Genomic DNA, 16,761 nt, shown 5'->3' on the forward strand with positions numbered 1-16,761 from the left:
AGTATCGTGGTATTACTTTACATCTTGAGTTATTGCGATACAGAACAGTGTTTTCTTGTGGTGATTTGTTGGAACCATTTTCAATAGTCAAACGACTGTACCAAGGAGCGATAAGGGGACCTGCTAGACAGTTGCGTTATGTGGGTTGCATGTGAATCAGGCGAAATTCAATTCGGGCGTTAGGATAGTTTTGAGCATGACTATACGTGTAGGGTCAAATGAATGATTAGAGTTGAAGAAAAACTGGATGATTAATTCAAGACAAAGAGCTTCACAAATTGATAAGTCGATAACGTGTTGGGCCACCTCTGGCCTTTCCGCGGTCAGTTACTAGGCTTGACATTCACTGATAAAGTTAGTTTATACCCTTCTGACGGATATCGTACCAAATTCAGTTCAGTTGGTTCGTTACATCCTCAAAATCGCGACCTGCTTTAAAGAACCTGCCCATTGTGCTCCAGATGTTGAAAATTGATGAGAGATATGGCGATCTTGCTGAGCAATTTATTGCCTTGCGTGTACAAACACGTAGATACGATATCCGTGTGTGGTGCGTAAATTGTCGGTAGGCACCTCACTTAGTGTCCCGAGCAGAGTTCAAGCCGCCATAAAGACAAAGGGTGGACGCACTGCATATTAATGTCCACTAACAGGTGTCTGTACACTCACTGATAGGATAGTGTATTTCGAAATGTTAGCAGAGGCCAGAAGTTGGAGCATTTGGTCTTCCTTTTTAAAGCTTACGTGGGGCGAGTCGTAGAATCTCTAAAAAGAGACACCTCTGGCAACACTAGTTGAAAGTGGCCTTCAAACTAGCCGTCAGAGCTGCCGTAGCCGAGACGCCCCCTGGGTAAACGCTACGGATTTCTGCAGTCGCGCCTCGCGATCTGTCACGAATTATGGAATATATTCGCAGATACCAATTGTAATACGACAACGGCTATACAGTTTGCTGGAAACGTACAGGATGTTCTGAAATTCCCATCACTACCTGCTACAACTTGTAGAGGGGACTGAGTACATAATACTCTTATTTTAAATTGTAACCTGTCTCCCGAGACGTACCGTATACTAGAACCACTTGAAAACATGTTGGTAACGCTGTCACTTTGATAAGTAATTTGTTACATTGAGGAGCCAAAGAAATATCGTTTAAGGTCCCCGCGAGCACGCAGAAGTGCCTCAACACGCCGTGGCATGGACTCTACTGATGGCTGAAGTCGCGCTGCAGGGAACTGACACCATGAAACCTGCAGAGCTGCCCATAAATCCGTAACAGTAAGAGGGAGCAGAGATCTCTTCTGATCAACACGTTGCAAGGCATTCCAGATATGCTAGTTAATGCTATAAAATTTACTAGAAACATACAGTATGTTTGGGGAGTTTGGTGGCCAGCGAAAGTGTTTAGGCTCGGAAGAGTGTTCCTGCAGCCACTCTGTAGCAACTGTGGTTGTGTGGGCCGCTCCATTGTCCTGCTGGAATTACCCACTTCCGTCGGAATCCACAATGGACACGAATGGATTCAGGTGATTAGACAGAATGTATCTAGACGTGTCAGGGATCCCACATAACTCCGAATGCGCACGCTCTACAACGTCACAGAGCCTCCACCAGATTGAACAGTCCGCAGTTGACATGCGGGGTCCATGGAGTCATGATGTTGTCTTCATACCCATACACGTCCATACTGTATATACATTTTGAAATGAGACACGTCCAACCAGGGATTATGTTTCGAGTCATCAACAGTCCAATGTTCGTACCGATGGGCCCAAATGAGGCGTAAAGCTTTGTGCTGTGCAGTCAGCAAGGGTACACGAGTGGGCCTTCGGCTCTGAAAGGCCATGTAGATGATGTTTCCATGAATGGTTCGCATGCTGATACTTGTTGATGGTCAAGCATTGAAATTTTCAGTTATTTTCGGAAGGGTTGCACTTTAGCCACTCTGAACGATTCTCTTCAGATTCCATTCTTGCAGGATTTTTTTTTCTGGCCGCAGAGATGTTGGAGATTTATTGTTTTACTGGATTGCTGATATTCACGGTGCCCTCGTGAAATGGTCGTACAGGAAAATCCCCACTTCATCGCTACCTCGTAGATGCTGTGTCCCATCGGCCTTGCGCCAAGTATAAAACCACGTTCAAAGTCATTTAAATCTTGATAACCTGCCATTGTAGCAGCAGTAACCGATCTAACAACTACGGTAGACACATGTCTTACATAGGCGTTGCCGGCGGCAGCACCATATTAAGCCTGTTTACATATCTCTGTGTTTGAATACGTATTATTATAATAGTTTCTTTGGCATTTCAGTGTAGATGTGACCGAGTACATCTATTGTTCTACAGTTTCACTCTTTAATAACCAAAGAATCAAAAAAATCGGTCTTCAGAGACACTGGTTTTACAGGAGGGCGTTTTCCAATTTGAAATTACAATGATATTATTTCCTTCAGCTGCTGACGGGCGTTAATAGATATCAACGAAGACAGGTGAAAATGTGTGCCCCGACCGGAACTTGAACCAGGGATCTCCTGCTTAGATGGCAGTCGCTCTATCCATCTGAGCCACAGACGGCACAGAGGATAGTGAGACTACAGGGACTGTCTCGCGCACGCCTCCCGCGAGACCCACATTCTCACCTTTGTATGTCCACACACTACATTCGTAGCGTCCTTTCGCACATGTCCGGAAGAACAGACACAATATCCATGTAAATATATTTTCCAATTCGCGTGAGCTGCGTCTCCACGGGGCACCACAGACGCACCTGCTGACGGTGAAGACACCCATAGTCGAAGACGTTGTGCAATGGCAACGAAAAGCGTGTGGGGAGGAGTCAGACGTTGTGGACAACGATCTTGATAAAGGCGACCAGCAGCTCTTCCAGTACTGTGCGCTTTGGCCACACAGGATACTCGTGTCGGTGTATTCGGCAAAAGTGTGCTCAGAAATGTTGCTCTAACACTCACAGACACATGAACGAGACTCGATCCAGGTCAGAGAGGAGACAGCCGTCAAATGACATCATAGGATCAGACGTAAGTAACCCCCCCCCCCTCCAGTGATTATAACCCTGTTGCATACCACATTAGCGAAGGTGTATTTATACGGCTGTAGCACGGATATACCTTTCCATACATGGGCTCCTCTTCAGGATATCGTCACTCAGTTCCCTAGAAGTTTTTAACGGGAATTTTGCAACATCCTGTATCTCTCCACTAACTATACAGTTCTTTCCAGAATTAGATCCCTCTGCAGTGGAGTGTGCGCCGATATGAAATTTCCCGGCAGATTAAAACTGTGTGCGGGACCGAGACTCGAACTCGGGACCTTTGCCTTTCGTGGGCGAGTGCTCTACCATCTGAGCTACCCAAACACGACTCACGTCCCGTCTAAACAGCTTTACTTCTGCAGTACCCCGTCTCCTACCTACAGCTGTTGTACGACATTCGAAATATACGGATGTATTTCAGAATTTCGGCGTAATGCAACTTCGCAGAAACATGGCTGAATTTTCCTGTATGGTGTTATCATTAAAACCAAGCACCGTCTCAGTACCTAATACTTTTTGATATGGAGACAATTTTCATCATTTCAAGCACTATTAAAGTTGGTAGGTGTAGGAAAAAAAATACCAGTACCATACTGAAAATATCGGTGAGAAGCGATAGAATTCCTACAAACAACTTGGAGAAAATCATTTTGGGTTCTAGGCCATGTCATTATAAAACAGTGAAACAACTAAAATAACTACATTCCGACCATCGTTTGAACGATCCTCTTCAGAGCGAATAAATGCCACGAAATTTCAAATCAGCAGCAGCGAAATGAAAGGTCGATTTGGAAACAGTTCCTATTTCTTCTTTCTTATCTTCGATTAATTTCCCAAATATCTTGTTCATTTCGTATGTTGCTTTCTTTATACAAGGTGTTTCACATTTCTATAGCTTGCAATTTTACCTAGTAACTCATGCATGCAAACGTCATCTAACGAGGCTACAGAGCATCAAAATACAGGCACCAGCCCCGGCGAATGTATGTAAGTAGAGTGTGATGCCGTGATTATTTATCAATTTGATCATGTATCATGTTCCGGAAGTTACAAGGGAATATCGTTATCATACCTCTGACGGCGGAATACAAGTACTGGTACTGTTGTTGCTAACTTTCATAGGTGGTAGTATGGATCAAAGTAAGAAAAAAATGTCCGGTAAACATGGGCTACAAAATGCATACCTGAGGCGCTATGAGCACTTGTTCAACAGTGGAGATATGTTTTATGCTAGCGAAGATGAACAAGTCCTCACAGCTCTTAAGGTATGCATTTTACAGCCCATGTGTACTGGACATTCGGTCCATACTACCACCTCTGAAAGTTTCCTGCCCTACATCTTAGCTGCAACACTACTGGTACATACTGTCACACGCAACAGGAATGTCTTCTCTTCCAATTTTCCGTTATAGGGACATAACCTCAAATTTATACATTTATCCATCTCCATCATCATAGAAAATTGGTAACATCTTCATTGAATCTCTCCAGCGCCTGTAACTTCGATACCCTGTAGCGTCGCTGGATGACGTTTCCAGACATCGATTCCTATGTAAAACTTCATCTGGTAGGTCCCCTCTACAGACGCGATAAGTGTGTAGCACGACGTGTGAAACATTCTGTATGCAAAGTGAATAACATGGGTGAATGGGCTAGAATCGAACCGCCCCCCCCCCTCCCATTATCTCTCTCTCTCTCTCTCTCTCTCTCTCTCTCTCTCTCTCTCTCTCTCTCTCTCTCTGTCTCTCTCATTCTCTCACTTTCATTCTCTCACTCTCTCTTCTCAACTATCAACTGCCAGCTTTCCTTTATGTCTTTTAAGTCTTAAAATTGCTGTCTGATTTCTGGCAGAGCTCTAGATAACATGCCGCTCACTGTATTTTATCGCTGGTTGCATCATCTTAAATTCAAACTGTATATTTTGCTCAAAATTGTCAGAAGTTATTTTGTAACATCTATAGATGTTATAAATATGGGTTGAATTTCTTCAACCGATCTCTAGCGGCTAGTGTGTTCTCTCAAAATCGATTTTCCTCTAGCTCGTCTCCTCTAATTCCTGTGTAAATATTTTGGATCAGTATTTTCAGCCAGGACGTATGAAAGTGATGGTTCGATAGTATCCGCACTTATCACTATTTGCCTTATTTGGTGTTGGTGTTATTTTTTTCGTTTAGTCTGAAAATTTAGCAGTCACGTCAGTTAGCATAGATGTTGAGGAGTGAAGCAGCAAACGTCGACAGAGTGAGTCCTCGCCGGTGCTGATAGAGCCTTCTGGTGGCGAAGCCCTGCACTACAGACAACTGAGTGTGTGAGGAACTAGTAGCGACATCTAGCAGCGAAGTGATGAACAGCAAAATGGCCGCGAAAATTGAGTGACTTAAATGTCTAGTTGCTGTTTATTTCTTCCTTTACACTATTATTACAAAACAGATTACGGCATCACTGCTCGGTTTGTCTGTTACCGTATTTTTGTGTATTTCACACATTACAAAATAGTTCTGTTCTGATAACATATAATGCAAACTACATCTCGAGCGACATTAATGTACGCAGTATGTTACATTCATCATTCCCTCTTCGTAATTTAGTATTACTAATAGTTTTTTCCACACTTTTAAGCATTAAAAATGGATATGTGGCTCGGAACAGGACTACTGTTACATTAAATGTTAACAACATAATCGCACGGTATAGTGAGTTAAAGAATATTGAACAGCAACGAGAACTGTAAGTAAGTTTATGCAGTGCAACGTTAGTGATATAATAGTACAACAGTAATAGGCGTTTTTCAGCCCTTATTTCTATTTTACAGTTTCACTCATTACTGATGGCAAATGCCTTGCAGAGAACGTAATATTCTGCATCTTCGGTACGGCCTTTACAATCTCTTTCATTGAACTGCACTTAACCCGGAGAGGTAGTAATACAATTTTTTCTCTGATCTACAAGATACTTTTACAAAAAGTAGAGGCAGAGAGGTAGTCATGTAACTATTAATCGAAATATTATATGAACTATATGGGCGTGTTAGTAAAATCACCAAGAAATTCCTCTTATTAATTTTAAGTGTTATCTGTTTGATTCAGCATTCAGCTCACATAAAACCACGAGAAATATCGTTTTTATAAAAAAAACAGTTTATGTCATTAGTGACCTGTGTAAAATCAAACATCTCATTTTGACACTAGAATAATTTGAGAAAAAAAGGCCTGTTTTAGTTTTTGAAAATGCAATAAGTGAAAACAATGTATTTTTAAAAGGTATTGTCAATTGTTACGAAACGATTTATTATACAGAATTTATTAATCGCATAGTAAATCATGATACAAAAAAGAACACCTTGTTGGCTTGTGATACAATATTTTGCATTTTCTTATGACTTTGAAATAATTACTGCTTTTTCAGCACTGAGAATGAGTAAAATACATTATGTAATATATGAATCAGTATGATAAAATTTTTTCGAATATTCATTGTTAACTACAAGAAAATGGCAGATGTTTGGGTATTTACCTCAGAAGTATTCAGCACACGAAGGATAACAAAAATCATTTTTTTGGTAAGGTTTTTGTTTCATAGTTTCCTACAAATATTACTGATACCATAGTGAGATATATTAAGTACCTTAAAATATATGTAGATGTGGTCTGGTGAAGAAAGTGTGTGAATTAAAATTTAAAATGCTTGCACCAGCATAACCAGGTTTAGTTTGTAGTGTGGGAGTGAGCTCCACGTGGGACCCGAAGCACGGACCCCACGGGGGTACCCGGCATGCGCCACATGCCAAGGCAGAGGTGGAGGCTAGTGTTCGGAAGTCTGAAAATTCCAGCGCCGGCCGGGGATTGAACCCCGGCCCGGCTGGGGCGAATAGCCCCAGCCGAGGCGCTGGAACGTTCCAGACCCCCTTACCACTAGACCACCGGGGACCCCGGCTGTTTCTTGCTCCATAGTCCAGCTAGTGGTCGTAGAGCACTTCCTGTTGTCCTCCGTGTTTACACCGAGGCAGCAGTGGCGTGGTGTAACAGGAAGTGTTTACTTGCGTCCGCTGGATGTCCACTTAGTGTACGACTTATTTACCCGGCTGACGTTCGTGTCGCTATAATCTCCTTAGTTCCGTTACAATTACATGCAGGGACTGAAAATCTGCCTATGCAGTTGCACGCAGTCGCATCTCACTATTTGAACCTCTGTAATTCGATCGTGTTGTCAAGACCCATGTCAGAACTGTTTATCGAAGAATGCTCATGTGTTCGGTACATTTCATAAACGGAAGCGACTGGGATAACAGACAGCCCGTAAACATTTTGTAATGAAGTGTCAGCCGGTACGTAATACTCGATATCTGGAGTTGTTTTATCGGTTATTAAGATAATCGTTTCACCCCTATACACTTAAAAAATTCCCGTGTTTTCTTAATAAAGCATAAGCACAGTACATAAATCCCTCGCGAAAATGACATCGGAGAAGTACAAGTGTTCGAGTGCCACAGAAAACAAGTGGGTCCTTGAAGGTGTGGAACGGAGAGCAGAACTAAAATAAGATGTAACGTTTCGGGATTCCCTCATAGTCGCGTAGACACTCCAGAAGCAGGAAGATCCGTTTGATGACGTCTCTTGAGGAGCGAGGAAAAAATTCACTCTCAAATAACTACTGTACAAGATGCCTCGCCGCCTCTTGAAGGGTGTCATGGGATTCTGCAGCCGTGGACTCGGCGACCTGTGAGCCAACGCGGTGTTTCTGACCACATACATTTTAGCTGCGGGTTCTCCGACGTGCAAAGGAAGCCGCGACAATGGGGAGGCTCTGCGTGCCGTTTTGTAATAAGAACGCCTCTCCACATTTTATCGTAGGAATGATATAAATTTTAAACTTCTTAGATCCACCGAGTCATTATGTATTCTTAAAATATCTTTTAACTCTTTTTCAACACATATGTATCTTTTACCTCTTTCACTGAAGAAGCTGACCAACAGATTTTTTTTCAATTTCAGGTATTGGTTTTATTGCATTCTCCTTTAGCGTATTGATCAGAAATTGTAGGTTAAGATACCTTTGCCTTATTGAGTATCGTTTGCTATGCCAAACTTAGACAGCATTCATTGTCCTGTGCATCGAATTGATGACGGTAGATAGCTGACCGAAATCACTTTGAAATAAATTCTCTGAACGCAGATAACTTTGATACAGTAGTGTTAGGTATCGAGGTATTATCTAACGCAACTGAAGCCAACCTAAGAGTGAATTTATTTCGAAATAATTTCGGTCGACTGTCTGTCTTCACCAATTCCACATTTCAGGTTGTGTACTAGCATTTTCCATCTATTGACTGATTAAATAGTCTACGCCACTGGGCACTTGCTACGCTGTTACTCTCCATGCTTCATCAAGGCAGTCCGGTGGAAGATGGACTCTACAGCACACGTGCGGCAAGACAAACGAACTACTTCTTCATCCCTGTATTGCTCCACTAATCGCAGTTCTTGTATGTCTTCCACAGGCATTGCTTGAAATGAAAATTACAACTGTAAAATAAATGTCTCGGATAACACTGTTTTCATAGTTTAATTTGCAATCATTTCGAAGTAAAGCAATGCAGTTTTAAATGACAACCAAGTTATGACATTTCTCGGTTGAGAAAAAATATTTCACAATTATTTTGACTTTCCTCTGGTAAAAAAGCTAGTCTTCCGTGCTTCAGGTATCAACAAGTTGTTTCGAACACCTCTGAAACGTCCGTCCATAAGAAGAGCTTTATTTTCAAACATTTTCTCCCCTTCTTCGTAACTGATCACCAGGATTCATTTGTCAGGAACAGGGTTATTATCAGTCTCCAAAAAAACTTCAGTCACTTTCAAAATATCTTCGTGCTGCTGAATCCCTGAACTACTGCCACGGTTATGGGACATCCCAGAAGCTTCCCTTACACAGTGCAGTCTTTCTCATAATTCGTTATACTTGCGACGTAATCTAAACCTTTATCTCGCAAATCTTGAAATTGCTCTTTAAACCCTCCGAAAAAAGGCACTGTCTACTCACCGCAGACTGTTTCCCAGCAGTTATGCATTCGTTTCTCAATCTCCACATCTGTTTCGTCAGGTTGGGCGAGAAACTTACTGTTGAGCCGTGATTCTACCATTTACAATTTTTAAACTGCCGCTGCTCCTATTCCGTTCGGAGTTCCTGTACAAGCAATTCGTATAATTACCACATTTCCGGTGCTCCTGGCACCGCTTACCATCCTTTCCCCTGTCTGTTTCCTTTTCCTTTCCTTTTTCTAACCACAGGCTCCAGTCACATTAACGTGATCACCGCCTGTGTCCGACGCTAATGAGTAGGGTATGCGTAACGCGGAAACTCAGCCACTTATGTGACATCCAAAAGGACGTGATCATTGCCTTTCGGGCCACAGGTGGATGCATTTTCGAAACGGCAGAGTTCGTAAAATGTTGGCGTGTTGCCATATTTAAAGCACTCCACGCATGGCGCTGTCGAGAGCCGACGCTGAGGCCGTTGTGGTGCCCCACGGTCCACAGAGGACAGGAGTTAAAGGAGACCGCAGGTGAATAACGTGCAACTGCTGAGCAACTGACCATGCACGTGAACCGAAGAGCCTACCGACAGTGTCTCCTCTAAGATCACTCAGCGAAAAATGCTATGTGTGGGTCTCCACAGCAGACACCTGGTCCACACACCTATGCTGACTGCTGTTCGTCCTCGACGAAGGCTGGAATTTTCACGCCAGTTCTGCGACTGGGCGTCCACTGAACGGTGACCTGCGGGCTTTCCAAGTGACAGACAGACGATGGCGTGTAGGGCGCGATTCACCTGAAAGTGAACACCCTGCAACAGTCGGCGGCAGGGTTAGGACAGGAGGAAGGATCGTTACGATCTCACAAACGTTATCGTGACACTCCAGTCGTTCTGGAAGGCACAGTGGATGAGCAGAAATATCGGTCGGAACCGTTGCCACACCTACATCGAGTCTTTTTTCCCTCGGAATCTACCAGCAGAACAACTAAATCTGTGACACAGCTTGCAGTGTGAAAAGCACCAGGATGAGTTTGCTGTACTCCGCCGACCACCAGGCTTCCCGGAATCGAGAATATGTGGGACCACCTCGATGAAGCTCTTCGTATCCTGGGTCCTCAACCGAAAAACGTAGCGCAGCTAACTAAGGCACCGGCGTCGGCATGGCTCAGTACCTCACTGACTCCTACGCGTTTCTCAGTTGTCCGCGCTTCCCGTTAATCTTATCCCCCTACAGTGACTCAATAACGACACTCTCCCGTACACGACAGCATCATCAACAGCCGCAGACTGCTGTTCACTCTGCCTGTCACCTCATTTATGTCTATACAGTATAACAGCTGTCTGTTACACTTCCTGGGACACTCCTGACGATGCCCTTGTGTCTGATCAATGCTCGCTGTCGAGAACGTACTGGTATCTGTTGTAGACTTTAAGCCGCTCTCATATCTGGGAACCGACTCCGTATGCTCATACGAGGCCCTTGGTTAACAGTGTGCAGTGGAGCACCGTGCCAAAGGCTTTTCTCAAATATAGGAGAGTGCAATGTGCTTGGGACCCTTCATCCTTGGTTCGCAGTATATAATGTGCGAAAAGGGTAAGCTGCGTTTCACACGAGCTTTCTAAAACCGTGCTGATTTCTGGACGTAAGCTTTTCGGTGTCTAGGAAATTTATTATAATCATATTCAGAATACGTTCTAGGATTCTGCAGAAAATCGATGTCTTTACTTTTGCACATCCTTTCTTTTACTCTTCTTGTACACGAGTGTCACCAGCGATTTTTTAAACTGCCTTAGGTTGGACCCATTACAGGTGTAATATTCAGAAGGCAAATGTATATTGATCTCGTTATATACGGCTGCAACTTGCGCTTTTGCCAGTCCTTTGCGAAATGCTGCTGGGCAAGAGAAAGGCGATAAATGCGAATGAAGTAAGTAAAACTGAAATTGTTTTAACTTCTTCGCTGTCGCCGAATCCTTTCCAAGCGATGCGTCCTTGAGCGGGTCAAACAGGTAGCAATAAATGCTCTACAAGTGAGGTTGACTTTTGAAGTTTTTCTTACCAGTCAAGTACAATGCAGACAGCTTCCATTCTGAATAATATCAGCAATATGAAAATGAAAATTCACGAAAGTCAAATCTGGACTGTAGCGATAATGACGCAGAGTCTCCCAACCCATTACTGTTTCTTTTCCCTTCCAGTGGTTTCTTGGATCAGCTGCGCTATGTTTGGGCGAGCGTTATTGTGTAATAGTATCACGTCTTTTCTTTGACATTGGCGACCCTTTCCTCTCGTTTTCGGCTTTACTTTGCTCATCAATATGTGTGAGTGGTCAGCGCTGCATCCTGTACGCTGATCTTCCAAATAATCACCAAAATACAACTACTTTGGCATCCAAATGATGGTCAGCATCACTTTCCTCGCTGATGCTCGAGTTTGAATTCCTTTCGGACAGGTGAACTAGTGTGCTTCCATTTCACTCCTTGTCTTTTCGAGTCGGGTTCCCCATTTTGAACGAAAGTTTAATCACACGTTAAAATCTCGTTCGAAAAAGGTTCACCTTCACGTTCATAGCACTCTTTGTTTCCTTGTGTTGTGTGAATTCTCTCGGGACCCACGTTGGACTTGTTTCGCTGTACTTGAGCATGTCAATGACGACGTTGTGGACTGTGCCACTACCTGTTGCAGCTATTTTGCTATTCAGTTCTACTGCAACACGTCGGCCATCAGGAGTAATGTCGTCAGAGCCGGCTTTAAGCGAAGGAGGAGACAGTTCAATTGGCCGGCCACGGTGTTTTTTTATTAGTCACTGAAGTTAGATTGTTTTTGAACTGTCCTACGTATTTATCAAAAATTTCCGTCTTTCGCACAGCTTCGACCATACTGAAAAAACGTTAGAGAAAATATTTCGGCCGTTTTCTGCCTTCTGAAAGGGAAAACGCATCGTTGCTCAGTTAATGTGGAAACTTCAACCAGACACGCCATTCTCAATTGCAACATTAAGGTTATAAATAAAACAATTATTTTTTGTCAGCCGCTCTTAGCTCATCACAGTCATGCCATCCTAAAGTCATGAAACTACAAAAATTCTTCCTACCGACTATTCGACTTCATTAATTTGCTTTGCAGGGGAAACTCACGAAGGAGTATGCGCTTAGTATTTAGTCGGTCATTTCTAGTTGATGAGAAAGTTAAAACAAACAAGTAGCAAACCATAGCTCATTTATTTAGGAACAACATTTATCAGATACAGCTGAGTAACGTTTAACCCAAACCTTAAATGTCATATATATGACACTGCTCGTAGGTGCATCATCTGGCAAGAGTACGCACTAACACCAATAACAAGAAAATGCACCATGACTTTCGTAAACTGTGCATTCTTCATGCCACTGTTGGGAGCAGACATCACACTCAATACAGTCTTCCGTGACAGACTCGTTTTAGTCTTCACCACACCTTGGGCAGTTCAAGACATGAAGTTGGAATAATAGACAATTGTGAAGGTGATTCGATAAACCCTATGCCTGGCACTTAGATATGATTTGCACAATATCCATGTGGGTGTAGATCCCTCCTTGGATTGTGCCCTGGTTGTTGCTGAAGATGATGGAGCAGTTTAATCCAGATTAGCCACAGAGATTCTACGTTGTTCGTTACTGATATTTTGTCCCTCCTTGGTTTAGTTTGTTTTCCTAACAATGCGTTTTTGTACGTAGACTCAAACAGAATTCCGGATGTTTTTGCAGCTTGCTTTAGATGTTCGAAAACCTAAAATTGTGCAGTTCACAAAACGAAAAATCATAGTGTCCTATGACTACAGCATCAATAACTCTCATTTTCAGTCGGTCAGCTCACACAAATACCTCGGTGTAACACATTGTAAGGATACGGAATGGAAGCAGGACTGAATAAAACTCAAACGATTTCTACACCTGGATAAGCGTTCGACAATGTAAAATGGTGCAAGATCGAAGTTGTGAAGAAAATAGCTCTAGGCAGAGACGGGTATATATTAGTACAAGACCCAAGAGGAAATAAGAGTGGAAGATCAAGAACGAAGTGCAAGGATTAAAAAGAGAGTAAGACTTTGATGTAGTTATTCGCCTATACTCTTCAATGTTTGTATCAAAGAAGCAATGAAGAAAATAAGAGAGAGGTTCAAGATTCGCACTGAAATACGGGTTGAAAGGATATCAGTGACAGTGTTTGCTGATAATATTATCGTTGTCAGTGAAAGTGAATTACTACAGGATCTGATGAATGAAATATACAATATAATGAGTGTAGAATTAGGGGTCCGAGTAAATCAAAGACAATAGTGATGACCCCCCAGGGGGCTCGCGGTCCTTTCGTGAGTACGTGCGTGGCGAGCACGGGGCCCCGAGCTATTGCAGCCTTCCTTCTTTTTCCGGGCTGCATTTCCTTTCCCTTCCCCTCCTTTCCTGTCCTTCATCCTTCCCTCCGACCTCTCCTCTCCCTCTCTTGGTGTCCCTACTTATGGTGTCCTTCCTTATGTTGGCCCTGCTATTCTCCTGGTTCTGTTGACCTTGCAATTCGGCCTTGTTCTGTAATTCCTTCATCCTTTTGGTATTCTCTGGTCCCCTCTGGTGTTTGACCTCCATCACTAAATTTTCTTCCGTAGTGTGAGCCATTTGGGGAAGAGCACCTTACCTAGTGCCTCCGGCGTGTGCCATCATCATTGATTCCATCGTTTCCTTTACGTCGTTGTTTGACGCTAGGGTCCATAGCCAGCACGGTAGCCAGCCCGTGTGGTGGGGTCGCTATGTACCCTTTTGGTTGAGCCCCCTGAAAACACAGGGATCACACGTCTGATACCTGAGCTGTGACCTCCTCATGTAAGCCTAGGAGTGGTTGCTTGTCGTCCTGGAGCATCGGAACTCCCAGCAATGGCCGCCGTGCCAGACGGCCCTTGCTGTGGCTGGGTGGCGCCCATGAGGAGAGCCCCTGATCGGAGTGGGTGGTATCAGGGCGGACACTATGCTCATGAAACGCATAAGAGTCCACAACTCTGGCCGTTCTCCGGCCGTCTCTTTGACTGGAAAAGATTCTTCACGTGCTGCTTCCTCTGCCCCTTCCGCCTTCCCTTCCGTGGCTACCCCCTGGGAGGAGGGCCAGGCTCGTCGGCTGGGGGCGAAACCTTTCCCTCGCTATCTGGTTTGCGCCAGAACTGATGGGGATACTTTTACTCATACGAAACCTATGTTTTTTGTTGAACACATCGAAGACAAGTTTGGCGAGGTGGATTCTATCAGCAAGATGCGGTCTGGGTCGCTGTTGATTAAAACCGCTTCAGCTACCCAGTCTGCAGCTCTCCGTGCCTGTACCCATCTTGGTACGATTCCTGTGTCAATTACCCCACACCAGTCCTTGAACATGGTGCAAGGTGTAATTTTCCATAGAGACCTCCTCCTTCAATCTGATGAGGAACTTCGGGACAATCTAAGCCGGCGGGGGGTTCACTTTGTTCGGCGGGTTCAGAGGGGTCCGAAGGACAACCGCGTTGACACTGGTGCCTTTATCTTGGCCTTTGAAGGGGACACCCTCCCTGAGAAGGTCAAGATTATGGTCTATCGGTGTGACGTGAAGCCATACATCCCACCACCTATGCGATGTTTCAAGTGTTTGCGTTTTGGCCACATGTCTTCGCGCTGTTCGCAGGCCCCCCTCTGTGGTGACTGTGGACATCCGTTCCATGAGGGAAGTTCCTGTGTTCCCCCTCCTGTGTGCGTAAATTGTCGTGGAAATCATTCTTCACGGTCACTGGATTGCCCAGTGTATCAGAAAGAGAAAAAGATACAGGAGTATAAGACTCTTGATCGTCTCACCTATACCGAGGCCCGTAAAAAGTATACACGCCTTCATCCAGTGACCCTGACATCTAGTTATGCTTCAGCAGTATCTTCACCCCCTCCTCCTCATTCCTTACCCCAGTCCCAAACCCCTTTCCTCCGCCCTCCCCCTGCGGTTCCCACACCATCCCCCCCGGGCACCGCTTCCTCTCCCCGGCTGGAGAAGTGTCCTGCTTCTTCGGCGTCTGCCGGTCATGGGCGCCCCTCGCGGGATCCCCCTTCCCGGCACCTTCCAGGCCAAAGGTCTGCTGCCACGCGGCCACCACGAGAACCACGGTCTGCGGGCCCTCAGATCGCCCGCTCTCTTTCTGTTCCCGATCTTGCTGTGGCTGGCTCCATTTTGTTGCACAGCCCTCCACGATCCCAAACAGAAAGAAAGAAGAAGCACAAGTCCCGGGACAAGGAGTCTCTGGTATCGCCAGAGGTCTCGTCCCCATCTTCACAACCTAACTCTGACCTGTTATTCATGGATGTCGCCCCCTCCTTGTCGGTGACGGGTGGTGACCCACCGGCATGACTGACATTAGCCTGTTCACCCCCCAATTGACTCATCGTTCTTTGGCTATCCAGTGGAACTGTAATGGCTATTACCGTCACCTACCGGAGTTGCAATCCCTTCTTTCGTTTTACTCTGCGGCTTGTGTGGTTCTACAAGAAACTCATTTTACTGGTGGTCACTCACCAACCCTCCGTGGCTTCCGTGCTTTCTGTCGAAATCGGGTCGGCCCCCTACGGGCGTCTGGTGGAGTTTGCACGTTGGTCCGAACGGACATTGCCAGCACGTGGATTCCTCTCCAAACTACATTGGAAGCAGTTGCTGTTAGGATCCACCTGGACTCTGGAGTCACAATTTGCAATCTGTATCTCCCTCCTGACAGAACTCCTACACCTGCCTCCTTAAGTGCCCTCCTTCAGCAACTTCCCCCTCCCTTCCTTATACTTGGCGATTTTAATGCACATCATCCCTTGTGGGGCAGTGCATTTCCATCTAGTCGGGGTCATCTCATTGACCAGTTTATTACCGACCACGACTTGTGCCTTCTTAACGATGGCTCCCCAACCCATTTCAGTGCCGGTCATGGTAGCTTTTCTGCCATTGATCTTTCTCTCTCTTCTCCCTCCCTCCTCCCTTCCCTAAAATGGTCACCGCACGACGACCTTTGCGATAGTGACCACTTCCCGTTGATTCTCTCGCTCCCTTCCCGCTCCCCCATGGACAGATCACCTCGTTGGTCCTTCCAACGTGCCAATTGGCCTCTGTATACTGCACAGGTCGTTTTTTCTCCCTCATTGTCGGATGGTATTGATGATGTCATACGTGACATGTCTGACGCGATTGTTCACGCTGCTAGCCTTGCTATCCCGCGCTCATCTGGACCATTTCGCCGCCGGCAGGTCCCTTGGTGGAGTTCCGACATTGCCGTTGCCATCCGTGATCGCCGTCGAGCTTTGCAACACCTTAAGAGGCATCCATCCGTTGCCAATCTTATTACCTTTAAACGCCTTCGCGCAAGGGCCCGTTACTTAATCAAATGGAGCAAACGGATGTGTTGGGAACGCTTTGTTTCTTCCCTCGGTTCTGCTGTCCCTCTGTCGCGGGTATGGGCTACACTTCGCTCTCTCCAAGGTTGCCATCGGCAGTCTACCCTCCCGGGTCTTCACCTCCCGGATGGCCTTTGCACGGACCCGTTGATTCTCGCGGAACACCTTGCGACCCATTTTGCAACAGCGTCGGCATCAGCCTCCTATCCGGCTGCTTTCCTTCCCCAGAAACAGCGGGCCAAAGCTTCCGCCTTATGTTTTACC

The sequence above is a fragment of the Schistocerca gregaria genome, unplaced genomic scaffold (assembly GCF_023897955.1).
Source record: "Schistocerca gregaria isolate iqSchGreg1 unplaced genomic scaffold, iqSchGreg1.2 ptg000317l, whole genome shotgun sequence".
Lineage (NCBI taxonomy): Eukaryota > Metazoa > Arthropoda > Insecta > Orthoptera > Acrididae > Schistocerca > Schistocerca gregaria.